The following is a 14876-nucleotide window of genomic DNA, read 5'->3' as shown; positions in this document are numbered from 1 at the left end:
ACTTTGGAATTCTGAGTCGCAGACTTCATCAGAGTCCCCAGCGTTTCTGAGCATTTGTTTTTGTGTGTCTTGTAGCCTCCCACACCCATTCGCCAGGGGTCATTTCAGAACTTTCTAGTTGCTTGGAGTCTTCTGCCGCACCTTTACCATTTACCAGACCTTCAGCAGATGACCTTGCTCCCTTGCAGCCTTCCACCTCCCGCCCACCTGTTTCCACACACGTGCGCCCAGAGCAGGTCCCGTCTGCCCACCACCCGCACACACTGCAGGCGTGGCCTCGGAAGGGCAAAGTGCTGGCGAGTTCTCAGCCCCGGAGACCACACTCCATCAATAGCAGACGGAGGCTCGGTGGATACATACTCCAGCGTTCTTGTTCTTCCGTTGGGATGACTCTGTGGTGTGTTCCGTACAGTCTCCCAGAGCTCCCAGCAGGATCGCACGGCCGTTGCCCACAGTGTTACTGGCTCGATAACACTTCTGTTGCTGGTCTTTCTGTCCTCACCTCCTTTTCCTGTTCTCTGGTGTCGCCTAATATCACGTTCCAGTAAGTTGATACCTTATTGCAGTGTCACCTTTCTTGCGCTCAGATCCTTGTCTCCGTGACGCTTTCTGGGGGGGAAATCAAACCTAGACACTCCGTAACGCCATCGCTGGTCTTCTTTCTCATTCAGAGCTGACCAGCTGACCCCTGCTCTTACACTCCTTTCCTTCTGAGACCGCCCATGATCTCATAAACACCAGGGCTACTTTGTCAAGAACTTCTTTGGCTTGGTTACAGCATTAGACACTGCGGACCATCTTGGTCCTTCTGGAAACTATATTATGCCTTGACTTCCACTTGACCAGGGAGTTAGTTAAATTACAGACATACCCAAATAAATACTGGCTAGACCAAGATAGAAATTGATGCATCTCTTACTGACCAGTGTGGGGAGATATTCCAGGGCCAGCACAATGAGGATCTAGTCCACACCATCATCCAGGGACCCACACCCCTTCTGCCTTGTTGCTCCTCTATCCCTGGAGTGTTGTTCTTACCCCATAGTCCAGGGTGGCTCAGCAGGAAGCAAGGTGCAGGTATGGGTGTAGGGGTGCAGTATGGGCACACATCTGCTCACATCTGGTTGGCTTAGACACAGTGGCCACACTGAGCTGCAAAGGAAGCTGTGAAGTGTAGTCTTTCCCTTGGCAGGTCCATGTGCAGCTGAAACGAGAGGCTCGAGTACTGTGGGGACAGGGGTAATAGGCTTTAGGGGGCAACCAGCAGTCACATGTTTCTGGTTCTGCTCTTCTCTCATCCTGTTCTTCAAAGTCCTCTGCCTGGATCTCCTTCCTGTGCCAGCCCACCAAGCTCTTGTGCTTATCGTGGTTCTCTCATCGCTCATAGTCTGTTTCTGGAGGAGCACCTCCAGGCTGTACCCCCCAGATCCAACCTTCCAGATCCCACCTTCCAGATCCCTTCTCTCTTGGCCTCAGTTTCCCAGTGCCTGTAATGATCTGTAATCACTGTAATCCCAGTGCCTGTAATCACTGTAAATGATCTCATCCGTATCCCAACCTCAATCATCCAAAACCTGAGCTGATGAGTGCCTTCTCCTGCCCCTTACCCTATTGAGCCTCTCGTATCCCCTGACTTGGCGAGTGTCAGTTTTCCTCCCTTTGCCCTTTGAGTCAGAAGCCAGAGAGTCACTGTAGACTAGACTTTCCACACACTCATCTCATGCTCCCTCTCCGATCACATGGTGACTTCAAGCCTTCCTCATTCCTACTGTATCAAGTTTGCACACGTCTTCTTCCCTCCAAGGTCTGCCCCTTCCACACTGTCATCAGGGGGTGCATTTTGGATGTCTTGAGCCATCATCACACTCTACATATGATTTTTTTTTGGTCTACATGGTGGTTTTCTAAAAGTCATTAGATGTCAGCATCTAAATACTGAGCTAGTCACATGAAACTCACATTTCCATACTCAAGCCTGCACAGCAGCAATTCCTACAGCTGAGGAGTAGCTGCCTTATTAAGGTGGGACATAGGCTCTCCAGTTCCCCGAGAACCAACTCAATGGGCTTCTTATATATGTCATCTGTCTGGCCCCTGTAGGCATTTTTCGGCCCCATTCTGAATTATGAATCTGATTGTGGTACAGTCATGCTATCACTCCTACAGTGGCTACCCGTCACCTACCACATGAAGGTCAGACTCCAAAGGATGCCATGAAGGGCACCCCTGTGTTTGACCCCTACCTGAATTTTCCACCCACTGCATCATACTCACCTTTCATTCCTGCCATCCTGAGCCCTCTTGCCCTAGAATGCCGCATGCTCGCTCACACACACTGCTTGCATTTGATGCTTTCCCTTCCCTTGCCCATTGGGCACATTCTTATTTTTCAAGTTAGCCATCTTCTGTATGAGAAGCCTTCTCACTCTTTCACCCTCTGGAATAGAGTTACATGTCACCTCCTCACTTGCCTTCATTGCACATTCAGTGTGTGTTAACCTTCAGCATTTCTTCTTTTTCTGTAGCTGTTTGTCTCCTTAGCTAGATTATGAGCCCTTCATTCAGGCCAAATATTTGCTCTCAGCACCAAGGACAGCACCAGACACCAGGAAGTGAGCTTCTCAGTGTCTGTTGAAGGAAGGAGTTGAAACTGTAATAACCATTGCATCATGAAAATTGAGATCAACCTATCTTCCTTTACACTCTAGACACACATAGATGTGTCTACCTGAAATACAATACAAAGACAATATACAAATATGAAACAGTCACGAAATACAAATAACAACACGAATCGAAAAACCTGGAGACAGACTCACACACACGCATTTCTGAAAATAGACAAAGGAGGAAGCGCAGAGAACAATGAAAGCTTCTGCCTTAAAAATTTGGGTGATAAATTTACAACCCAAATCAAACATAGTGTCAATGATAACAAGTAGAAAGGGAGGCTGAGCAGAACATTATTACATTGTTTGCATGCAGGGCACTGCACTAACATTTTATATACATTTTATTTAATCCTCACAGAAGCCCTGGAAGAAATTGTATTTGTCAGGGTTCTCCAGAGAAACAGAACCAATAGGATATATATAGATTATATATAAGAGGAGATTTATTATAGGAATTGGCTCACGCGGTTATGGAGGCTGAGAAGTTCCACAATCTGCTGTCTGCAAAATGGAGAACCAGGGAAGCTGGTGATAAATTCCGTCCAAGTCTGAAGGCCTGAGAACCAGGAGCCCCAAGGTCAGAAGGCAGGAAAAGCTGGACCTCCCAGTTCAAGAACAGAAAGCGAATTGACCCTTCCTTTACCTTTTTATTCCAGATCAGAGGATGCAGATCTCTTTACTCAGGATTTACTCTGTATTCAAACGCTAATCTCCTCCAGAAGCACCCTCACGGACACCCCCAGAAATACTGTCTAACCAGCTAGTTGGGCCTCCTGCACCCCAGGCAAACTGACACATAACACTGTGCATCTCAGAAATACACTACTTTCTCCATTTCCTGTGTGTGGAGACTGAGTCTGAGAGCTGTTGTGACTTGCTCCTTGTGCCTCGACCTTGAAGTGGGAGACACTGGACCGTCCAGGCCCGAATGTTTACTACACTGAAACATTCTCCTTGGGGTCATGCTTTACACATTCAACAGGTTTTTTGGTTTTTGTTTTGGTTTTTGGTTTTTGTTTTTACCACCACAACTAAGGAGGTGAGGTTAAGACCTGGGATTTGGGAATTGCCTACAACCTTTTCCTGGGAAATAATGGACTTTTTAAAAATTAAGTTTTTATTTTTAATTCCAGTGTAGTTCACATACCGTGTTATGTTAGTTTCCGGAGTACAGTATAGTGATTCAGCACTTGCGTACATCATCCAGTGCTCATCTCAGCAAGACCTCTCCTTAATCCCCCTCATCTGTTTCACCCATCTCCCCCCGCCCCCCACCGCCCCTCTGGCCACCATCAGTTTGTTCTCTGTAGTTAAGAGTCTGCTTCTTGGGGGAGTGGGGGGAAGTCTGTTTCTTGGTTTGTCTCTCTTTTTCCTTTGCTCGTTTGTTTAATTAAATTCCATGTGTGAGTGAAATCATGATATTTGTCTTTCTCTGACTGATTTCACTTAGCATTATACTCTAGCTCCATCCATGTGTTAGGTCCTGCAAATGGCAATATTTTCTTCTTTATGGCAGACTGATATTCTGTTGTATATCTGTAGTGCATCTTCTTTATCCACTCGTCTGCTGATTGACACTTGGGCTGGTTCCATAATACGGCTATTGGAAATAATGCTGCTATAAACATAGGGGTGCATGTGTCCCTTCAAGTTGTGTTTTTGTATTTGGGGGGGGGAGATACCCAGGAGTGCAAATGCTAGATAGGATGGTAGTTCCATTTTTAACTTTTTGAGGCACCTCCACACTGTCTTCCCTAGTGGCTACACCAGTTTGCATTCCCACCAATAGTGCAGGAGAGTTATTTTTTCTCCACATCCTCACCAACACTTCCTGTTTCTTGAATTTTTGATTCTAGTCACTCTGACAGGTATGAGGTGATATCTCATTGTGGTTTTGATTTGCATTTCCGTGATGATAAGGGATGACGAGCATCTTTTCATGTGTCTGTTGGCCATCTATATGTCTTCTTTGAAGAAATGTTCATGTCTTTTGCCCATTTTTATTTAATTCTTTTTAAGATTTTTTAAATTTATTTGACAGAGCCAGAGAGCACAAGTAGGAGGAATGGCAGAGGGAGAAGGAGAAGCAGGCTCCCCATTGAGCAGGGAGCCCAATGCAGGGCTGTATCCCAGGACCTTGGGATCATGATCTGAGCCAAAGGTAGCCGCTTTAACCAACTGAACTACCCAAGTGCCCCATCTTCTGCCCATTTTTAATTGGATTGTTTTTGGGTGTTGAATTGTGTCATTTTCTTTTTCTTTTTTAATATGGGGGGGCGGGGCAGAGGGAGAGGGAGAGAGAGAATCTTAAGCAGACTCCATGCCCAGTGTGGAGCCCGACATGGGGCTCCATCTCACAACCCTGAGATCAAGATCTGAGCTGAAATCGAGAGCCACCCAGATGCCCCTGTATCATTTCTTTATATATTTTGGATACTAACTCTTTATTGGTTATGTCATTTGCAAATATCTTCTCCCATTCAGTAGGTTGCTTTTTAGTTTTGTCGACTGTTACCTTTGCTGTACAGACGCTTTTTATTTTGATATAATCCCAACAGTTTATTTTTGCTTTTATTTCCCTTTGCCTCAGGAGACATACCTAGAAAAATGTTGCTGCAGCCAATGTCAGAGAAACTACTGCCTTTGCTCTCTTCTAGGATTTTTATGGTTTCATGTCTCACATTTAGGTCTTTAATCTGTTTTCAGTTTATTTTTGTGTATGGTGTAAAAAAGTGGTCAGTAAGAAAGTTTCATTCTTCTACATGTAGCTGTCCAGTTTTCCCAACAGCATTTGTTGAAGAGATTGTCTTTTTCCATTGCATATTCTTTCCTGCTTTGTTGAAGATTAATTGCCCATATAATTGTGGATTTATCTCTGGGTTTTCTGTTCTATTGATCTTCGTGTCTTTTTTTGTGCCAGTACCATACTGTTTTGATTACTGTGGATTTGTAATATAACTTGAAGTCCGGAATTGTGATGTCTCCAGCTTTGCTTTGCTTTTTCAAGATGACTTTAGCTATTTGGGGTCTTTTCTGGTTCCATACAAATTTTAGGATTGTTCTAGTTCTATGAAAAGTGCTGTTGGTATATTGATAGGGATTGCATTTACTGTGTAGATTGCTTTGGGTAGTATAGACATTTTAACAATACTTGTTCTTCCTATCCATGAGCGTGGAATGTCTTTTAATTTCTTTTGTGTCCTCTTTAATTTCTTTCATCGGTGTTTTATAGTTTTCAGAATACAGGTCTTTCACCTCTTTGGGTAGGTTTATTCATAGGTATATTATTATTTTTAGTGCAATTGCAAATGGGATTAATTTCCCTTTCTCCTGCTTCAGTATTGGTGTACAGAAATGCAACAGATCTCTGTAGATTGATTTTGTATTCTGTGACTTTACTGAATTCGTTTATCAGCTCTAGCAGTTTTTTGGTGGAGTCTTCTGGGTTTTCTATGTAGAGTATCATGTCATCTGCAAATAGAAGTTTTACTTCTACCTTACCAATTTGGATACCTTTTATTTCTTTTTGTTGTCTGATTGCTGTGGCTAGGACTTCCAGTACTAGGCTGAGTAGAACTGGTGAGAGTGGACATTCTTGTCTTGTTCCTAACCTTAGGGGAAAGGCTCTCGGTTAGAAAATAATGGACTTTTGACAAAAATAGTTCTTTAAAAATAAAATAGACCAAAGAACTGCCTTTGGAGCAATGACTATTTTTAGGTTTGATTTGAAGGTGTAGCAATTAAATGGTGGCTACCTTCTTCCATTTCAAGAATCTTGGTATTATAAGGAAAAACCCATGTCTCCCTCGAGACAATCTTGTACAATCAGAAAGGGAAAAGAAAAGCTTCTGACATCTTTCCTTTGACCTCCTTACTAATCAGAAAATTACTTTTCTAATAAGTGTGTAGAGTTAAATAATAATCACACTTATATGACAACCCATCCCTTGAATAATGTTGATATATGAGCGATCCCATTAGATAATCACAATAATAACCAGACTTTGGGGGTTTTCTAAAGGGATTTTCTTCTTAAAGGAGCTTTGCCATATTTTTTTTAATCCCTTGAAACCACTGAAATGTTTGTTTTTGTTTTTTGTTGTAGTGGACACAAAATGTTACATTAATTTCAGGAAGTGGCTTTGATTATAATGGAATCATACCTTTAAACAGTTTTCCTCATTTTTTTGTCTTGGAGATACTGAATAAGCAAGTCATTTATAAGCTTAGCACAGAGGACAACGTGGTTGTTCTTTGCAACTGTTTTTTCTGGTCGTTTACAGGGTTCCTTAAAGAGAGTGCAGCTACATATATCCTACATCCTTCTCTCCATTGCACTCATGGGGACATTATCCTCCCTTCGGATCTTCTTATGCAAAAGCACATATGTCTGTCTGTTTTGTTAACTTTTTTTTTTGAGGCCTTGCCGAGTACCACTGATGTAATGGTATACATTTAATTCTTAGCTATCTTTACCCCTAACTTTTAGAGTAATCCTATGAGGTAAGCACCATAATTGGCCCCATTTCACAGATGAGAAGAATGAGGCTTACAGAGGCTTACCAGTGACTTCTTGGTTAAGGAGTGATCAATTAGAAGTCATGTCAGACTCCAGAGCCTGTGGGGTTTAACCACTAACTTAGTGTGCCTTCCTAATTTTCAAAAGCTATCACACTGACCTGTGGCATGAGAAATTCCTTCCAGTAGGTTAAGTAAAAGTTGGATTTTGTTTTCTGTTCAACTCCCCAGGCATTCAGCATCTTGCTGGAGGCGCTAGTGGGTAGAAGAAATCGCTGGTGTTTAACAGAAAAGGGCCAGGGTTTGCTGACATGTTTAGTTAATCCACAAGGAGATTGCTGATGAGGATTCTGGTTAATTAGTTGTGGAATTTTAAAAAACGAGCAGATGTGCCATGGTAAGATGCATTTTACTTCCCGAGCCCTGGGGGAAAGAACTGGGCATGTTCTGCGGCTGTGTGTACTTACATATCTTGATTGAACATTCAGCAGCATGTTTTGCAAGACTCAGGTATCCTGGCTTTGTTCCAACATGGATAATTAGATTCTGCTCCGGCTCTCCCTACAGTCTCAGGCAGCTACAAGATTAATCATAGTAACCACAGCTAACAAGCTCCTACTATGCACCAGCCAACACACTAGGAAATTTCCACACATCATCAGTCCTTCCCACAATCCTGCAGACTAACTTCTATTTTCTCCTCCGTTTAATGGGGAAATTGAGGCTCAGAGAGAGGTTAGTGACTTGCCCGAGGCTGCACATGAGTGAGTGGCAAAACGGATTCAAACTTAGACATGCCTGGCTACAAAGCCTCTATTTTTCCTCTTCTGTACTCTTCATTTGGGAAAGAAAAAAAAAAAAAAAAACATTCAGGGGGTGCCTGGGTGGCTCAGTCGATTAAGCGTCAGACTCTTGATTTCCCCTCAGATCTTGATTTCAGGGTCGTGGGATCGAGCCCCTCATTGGGCTCAAACTGGGCACGGAGCCTACTGAGGATGCTCTCTCTATCCCTTTCCCCCTCCTGCTCACACCTGCTCCTCTGAAAAAAGGGGAGGGGGGATGCATTTGACCAAAAAAAAAAGAAAAAAAGTCAAAGGATACAAAAAGGATATATCATGGAAAATGAGTTTCCTCCCAGCTCTTAGCCCTCCAATTTTCCTTCCTGGAGGCCCACCCTGATAGTCCTCTGTATCATCCAGTATATTCTATGCATCTACACCTTATTTTCTTTTTGAGGTTGCTGTTACAAGTTATTTGGCTAAAATGGACTATTTCTCTATACTGGATTTTCCTATTTAAAAGTAGGGAAGGGTTTCGTATGAATATCAAGCAAAGATCAGGCTGTTCTACACAGCTTTCAGGAAAAGTCACCACGAACAGCAGCAGGTCATCTATTTTTACATACAGTTAGGAGACAGAGGATACCAGAATATCATGGGGTAGCTCTGACCTTCCTTTTGACATCCAAGTACACACACTTGCACACACAGAGACCAGCAGTCATGTGTATGTAGTGCTTTCTGACTTTTTTTTATCTACCAGTTTAAAACCTGTGTGTTCTCCATGTCTTACTTTCTGAAGCATTATTTATAATCACAGCATTGCATTTCATTAAATGCATATACATTTAGGTTGTTTCTAGTATTAATTTTTACCACTTTAAATGAATGTTGTGCATCCTTAAAATACATATCTGCCTGCAAATATCTTCACATTTCAACATGATAAATTCTGAAGAGTGCCTTCCATAAAATGTAAGCTTATTTTCAAAACCTAGCAGGTTTCTGTGCACCATGGGTAACACTAAATAATTCTCAATTTTGTGATAGGTCAAAATGCTGTCTTCTTTGGATTTAATTTGTGTTTCTTTGATACTTGATGAATTTTAATGTTTTTCCCATTGTATATCTTCTTTTAGGAATTGTGTTTTTTCCTCAGTTTTCTGGTGGGGTATTTTCCTTACTGATTTGTAAAACTATTTATTACAGATATTAAATATTTATCTCTTATATACAGAGCACAGTTTTTCCTTTGCATTTTATTTCCCCTTATGGTGATTTTTTTTTTTTTTTGGTCTCCCAAAACTTTGAAATTTTTATGTGGTTATATTAAAGTCTTTTTCTTTGCTTTCTTCCTTTGGTATTATGAGTATAAAACCTTCCCAGTTCTCAAGAATATATACATATTTACTGATATTTTAATCCCTTACTCCACTGTTTTCTTTTTCACTTTGAATTACTTCATTTTGAATTCACATTGGTGTAGGTGTGAATGAGGAAACTTGACTCTATTTTTTTTCTCAATTTGCTAATTGCCCCCAACAAAGTCCCAATGCGCCATAATCTCCCAGCTGACTTAAATTAATGCCACCTTTACCATGTGCCTTTTATGTAGTTGTGCTTATTTCTGACTTCAGATTCTGCTCCTCCATTTGCCTATTCCCAAGCCAGAACCACACTGTTTTAATTACTACAGCTTTATAATATATATTGTGTGACACTGTAGTTCCCCGCCCATGATTCTTCCTTCCAGCACGATCCATTAGCTCTTATCTTTAATTTATTCATCCAAAAGAAACTTTGTAATTGTAATGTCAAATTCAATTTTTTAAGTCCTCTTGGGATTTAGATTGCTATTACATTTGATTTATAGATTAATTTGAGAAGAATGGATGTCTTTCTAATGTTATGACTTCCCATCTCTCCATTTATTAAAGTTTTAATTGAACTGTCTGTAAATTATAGAACAGTATTAAATATTAATTGTGTTAGCAGGCATCTTTGTCTTGCCTAACTTTAATGAGACTCGGAGCCTGTGGGTTACCAGCACGTAGTCACTAGAGTCAAAAGGCTTGGGTTTATAGCCAGGCTTCACCAATCAGTACCTTGGGTCTTTGGGCAGGTTACTTCTCTGTGACAAGTTTCTTTACGTGAATAATCAGGCTAATACAAATACCTACCTGGTGATACTGAGATGAGGTTTAAATGAGATAATACATGTGAAAGTACTTCGAGCCTTATCCGTCCCCATGGCTCTCAACACATGGTAGCTGTTGGTATTATTTCATCCTTCAGTATGCCGGTGCCTGTGGGTTTGAGACCGATGTTCTTTTTTTCATGTTAAAGAGGCAGCCTTCCTGGTTTCTTAAGATTATTTTTTTCTTGATTAGTAATGGATGTTGAATTTACTAAGTGCCTTTCCGGAATCTGTTGAGATGATCATTTTTTTCCTTCTGACCTATTTCTGAGCTGAATTATGATTTCATATTAGATGTAATGATAATGGATCTCAATGGGACGTGACAGCTTTTCTTTTAATAAATTATGCTTTGGTAGGTAACTACTTGAAATCTTGACTGGTCAGGGAGCTTCTGCTTGTCAGCCTGGGGTAGGTGGGCCTGCCTGCCGGCATTCTGGCAGGTGTCTCGGCCCACTCCACCATGTGGGTGTCTGGGGGCTGCCTGGCTCAGCAGCTCCAAAAGCATAATCTCCCCTCCTCTGCCCTAACAGGAGCAGGGCAGGGGTCTGGGTTGGGCTGTAGGGTTGGGGGCAACCTCTGCAATGTAGCTGCTGCTTCTAGAGATCTCAGACACTGACTGTATGTTCTCCTGTGCCTCTCACCCCACCGGGCTCCCTGGTGCCTCCAATTCCAGAAAATTCTGTAGCAAGAATCCACTTTCTTCTCATTAGTAGCCGCCACCCCCACCCACAGCCACTTGTTCTGGCTCTCTCTTCCAATACCCCTCACACATCAGCCTCCCTTCTTCCAAAAATATGTCTCTCTTCATTGTCTGCAACCAGCTCCTCACCCTTTCTCTTAATATGTTGACTTTATATTTTTTGTTCATTCATTATCAATGTAGTGGTTACCCGAGAGGGAGTGGGGATAAGTACTGTGTTTGATCCACCATGTTAGATGGAAATTCTGTGACTTGGGCCCTTTATTGATATTAAATGACCCACTTTGTCTCATTTAATGCCTTTGCCTTGGATTCTACTTTTTCTGGTAATAATATCATGATTCCAGCTCTCTTTAGACTGGCATTTTCCTGATGTATCTGAACCTCTCCATTTTCATATAAAATGTTTCTGTCCTTGTGTCCTGGGGTGGTCTTGTAAACATAAAAATGACTAGGTTTTATTTTAGAATGAGAAATCTTTATTGTCATTTTAAAAAATTAGGGTGTTTAGCTTATTTTCAGTAATTTTTAATATTACCACAATCATTCCTACTCGTACCCTTCTGTCATCTTGCTCTACAATTTTGGTTATTTTTTCCCCTGGCTTTCCTTTCCCATCTCCTTTGTTATATGAGCTGCATTTTCTTTGCTGCTTTATTTTCCAGTGTTTTGGAAGATACATGTCCTGATTTTAATTGTTCGTTACACTCTGCTCCAATAGAGCAAATGAGTAGGCAGTGCCCTTTGGGAAAGTGCCTCATATACTTTCACACTCTGCCACCCTCCCCTTCTTCCTCTGTCACCAACTTCTTTGATAATTTAATCTGGGATGTTGGGTTTGATTTATCAAATTAACTAATTTTTAACTTTATTGATTAATTTCTTAAAGGAAAATCATGATATTAGAAGCAGAATTTGTTAGCTATCTGGACTTCCCGCTTGTTTGATCCCAATCCTTGCCCTTTTATGCACAACTTCCCCGTTCTTGAATTCTTTCTCACCATCACGGAGGTCATTGCTTTCATTTTCAAGGAACTTTTTGGGGAGAGAGGTGGAATGCTTTTAAAGCTGTTGCACTTCTTGTAATGCTTTTTTTTTTTTTTTTTTTTTGCCTTCACAAGCAAATTGGCTAAGTACTGAAAGTCACAAGGTTTTTTTCTGCAAAACTCTATAGATAATAATCTGTGTTTTTCTAGCATTTGATGCTGCTGCAAAGTCCTTGTCTGGCTTGAATTTGTAGAAAACCCATTTTGTTTGCTTTATCCCTTTTGGGTACCTATAATACTTTAAAAAAAACTTTTGCACTCTTTGTATAATTGCTTGTCCTGATGTGGGCCTGTATAGATAGATGATGGCGCATGGATGGGCGGGTGGGTGGGTGGGATGGATGGATGGATAGATACGTTTCTGGATGTGGGTTTTATTTCGTTAAGACTAAGCTGGCCTTTGATCTGCCCACACAGCCATCTTTTATCTTCATAAATATCTCTTTAATGAAATCTTGGCCTATCACCCTGTCCAGTTTGTTTCAGATTTCCTCTTCAATAACATTGCAAACCGTGCATTGCCTGTGACAATTCAGTCTTCCATGTTGCCTCCTCCCTCATCAGTTCAATCTTGTGGACCGTTCCTTGAGAAGCCCAAGATCAGACTCAAGTGTGTTCTGATTTTAATTTTCTATGTCATTAGTTCTGTTCTTTCCTGCTACCAGTGTCATTTGTGGATACATTTTTAGCTTCTCTGCAGTACCATCTTACCTCATCCATGCCTAGTTTTTTCTTATCCTGTTGTCTTCTGTCTTCCTTGGTCTTCTCACCCAAGCCTATGCTCACCTCTTGTCCTTCTGCTCAAATGTCCCCTCCAGGGTTTCTCTGGCCACTCAGTTCCCTTGTTCTGCTTGCTCTCCTTTTCTCCTTCACCCCACATTGTAATTCTACATTTATTTGTCATCTCTTCCACCAGACCAGAGGCTTCACGCTACCTCTGTTTTATTTAGAGCCATGCCTCAGCACCTGGCACAATGGCTAGCAAACAGTAGGCACTTAATCATTGTTTGTTGAATGAGTATAGGTCCACATCACTTCAGGCCTGCCAGCATTGCTTTAGCAGAGCCAGAGGTCCCAGGCTTCAGTCATCAAAGGATCTCCTTTCTGCCAGATTCATGTGCCATGTTTACTATTACTTAATGTCCGTCTTTAGATCAGTTCACATTTTCTGCGTTCACCGTGTAGTTAAACCCAACCCTTAGCAGTGAAATCTGTGAAATGAAGGTGATGTCCTAGTTCCAGTTTTCTAAAGTACATTAAAGTAAACACATGACTAGCTGATGTAAGCTCCGTCCACGAATCGCTCGCACGCGGTGGATGAGCACTGACTGCACTTGGGGAAGCCCTTTCTATAGACGAGCTTGGCCTTCTGGGTTTCCTCAGGGAGCGCGGTCTTCTCAGTCTGGGCGCTGATTCCTTCCCATGTCCTCCATTCAAGCCAGCTTGAGTCATTGGTTTTTGGCTGCCTGTAACAGGATGGCACAGGGACAAGGACCAAAGATACCACAGTCAGCAGGGACGACACCATCCTTTCCTGATGGGGTTTGCAGACTGGGGAGAAAGGCATTAGATACACAACCAGATAAGCAAGATGACGACAGATCCTGCTTAGAGCTTTGCAGGAAATAAACCATGGGGTGTAGAGAGTGATATCCAAGAGTGGTGACAGGTAAACAGAGACCAGAAGAGAAAAGGACTGAGCCATGGGAGGACCAGGAAAAGTGTCCCAGGTAGGAAGAAGAGCAAAGGCCTGGAGACAGGAAAAGGTAGGACTGGGGATTCAAGAGCATCTGCTAGCTCATCATGCAGGGGCATCCTGAACACTTTCCTGATCTGAAATGCAGAGCTGGACTGTCTACACCATAGCCTGGACAAGAATCCAGGTTTGTACAGTTTGGGCAGGCCTTGGACCCTGCAGAAGTATTATTGACTCAATAATCATACATGTGGCGTTGGGCACAGCAGAGGCCTGGATGATGTGTGTGTGAGCAGCGGTCTTCCCAGCAGCCCTGTCCATGGCTTTCCTTGCTCCCTGATCAGAAAGCCAGCCTCTGCTAACCCTTTGCAACCATGGAGCTCACTGTGTTCTGGAACACTTGCATGTGCAGAAGACAAGATGGAAAGGACTCCCTGTCCTGGGCTAATTCCTCCCTGCATGGGAGGGGAGAAGGGTGGTGGGGTTGGGGGTGGGGGGTGACTTCAACAGCTGCAGTTGAGTCACCTCCCACTAGGGGGCACTGTGATGCTGCAGGAAATGGGGCAGCCTTGCAGCTCCTCCCTGCAAAACTTAGTAGCCCCAGGGACTCCAGAGAGTGAGATTGTAAAGCTTGGTGTTTAAAAAATAACATAAACTCACTGACTCACCCGATCATGGGCTGGGGAGTTTGCAGATGCCTGGGGAGCATTTGGAACTCCTTCAGGAGGGCCTGACAGGTCCTTAGAATGGATCCGGGCACAGGTGGAGGGTACAGCTTCTATGGACACTGCAGGCGGGGAACACTGGGAGATGGAGATGGGGACACTGACTTCAGAAGGCCACTGGGCTGACACCTCCAGCCTCAGCCTGGGGTTGGTCATTGTGGAAAACCTCACGTGTTTGGCAGCAGGACAGTGAGGACATTGTATCCGAATGGCTTCTTTAGTTCTCTCTGGAGTATGATGTGAGCTCAGCAGCCGAAAGGGGCAGGAAAGAGCAGGCTTTGATCATTGGCAGTTGGTGGAAAAGGTCTGAACTAGTCGTCGTGCAGAGTGGGAGAGTGGCTTGGTCAGAGGAATGGAATTGCCCCCTTTGCCGAGGCCCCCTTGTGTTGGCAGTCGGGCATTTGTAGAGGAGCCCGTCTGCCGGCTTCACTTGCCCTTCAGGGGTGCTCTGGCCTCCCCCTACCTGCCCTTCCTCTATCTCCTTTCACAGAGATTGTCTTTGGGAGACTCTGAGGGGGTGAAGATCTAAGCTGCCACTTA

General features: G+C 43.0%; 1 protein-coding gene and 1 long non-coding RNA gene across 2 annotated transcripts in view; one reads left to right on the top strand and one right to left on the bottom strand.

Annotated features, from left to right (window-relative positions):
- Positions 1–14876, top strand: part of HS3ST2 (heparan sulfate-glucosamine 3-sulfotransferase 2) — an 85495-nt gene that overhangs the window by 57959 nt on the left and 12660 nt on the right. The window lies entirely within an intron of this gene.
- LOC123778850 (uncharacterized) overlaps positions 3046–14876 on the bottom strand; it is a 57528-nt gene continuing 45697 nt past the window's right edge. Inside the window, exon 9 of the long non-coding RNA XR_015727632.1 lies at positions 3046–13381. This is a non-coding gene — a long non-coding RNA (uncharacterized LOC123778850). The remainder of the gene's footprint in view (positions 13382–14876) is intronic.

The sequence above is a fragment of the Ursus americanus genome, chromosome 2 (assembly GCF_024610735.1).
Source record: "Ursus americanus isolate L20-20 chromosome 2, mUrsAme1.1.p, whole genome shotgun sequence".
Classification (NCBI taxonomy): Eukaryota; Metazoa; Chordata; class Mammalia; order Carnivora; family Ursidae; genus Ursus; species Ursus americanus.
Note: the sequence above shows the minus strand (reverse complement) of the source record. Positions and strands in the feature narration are given on the sequence as shown.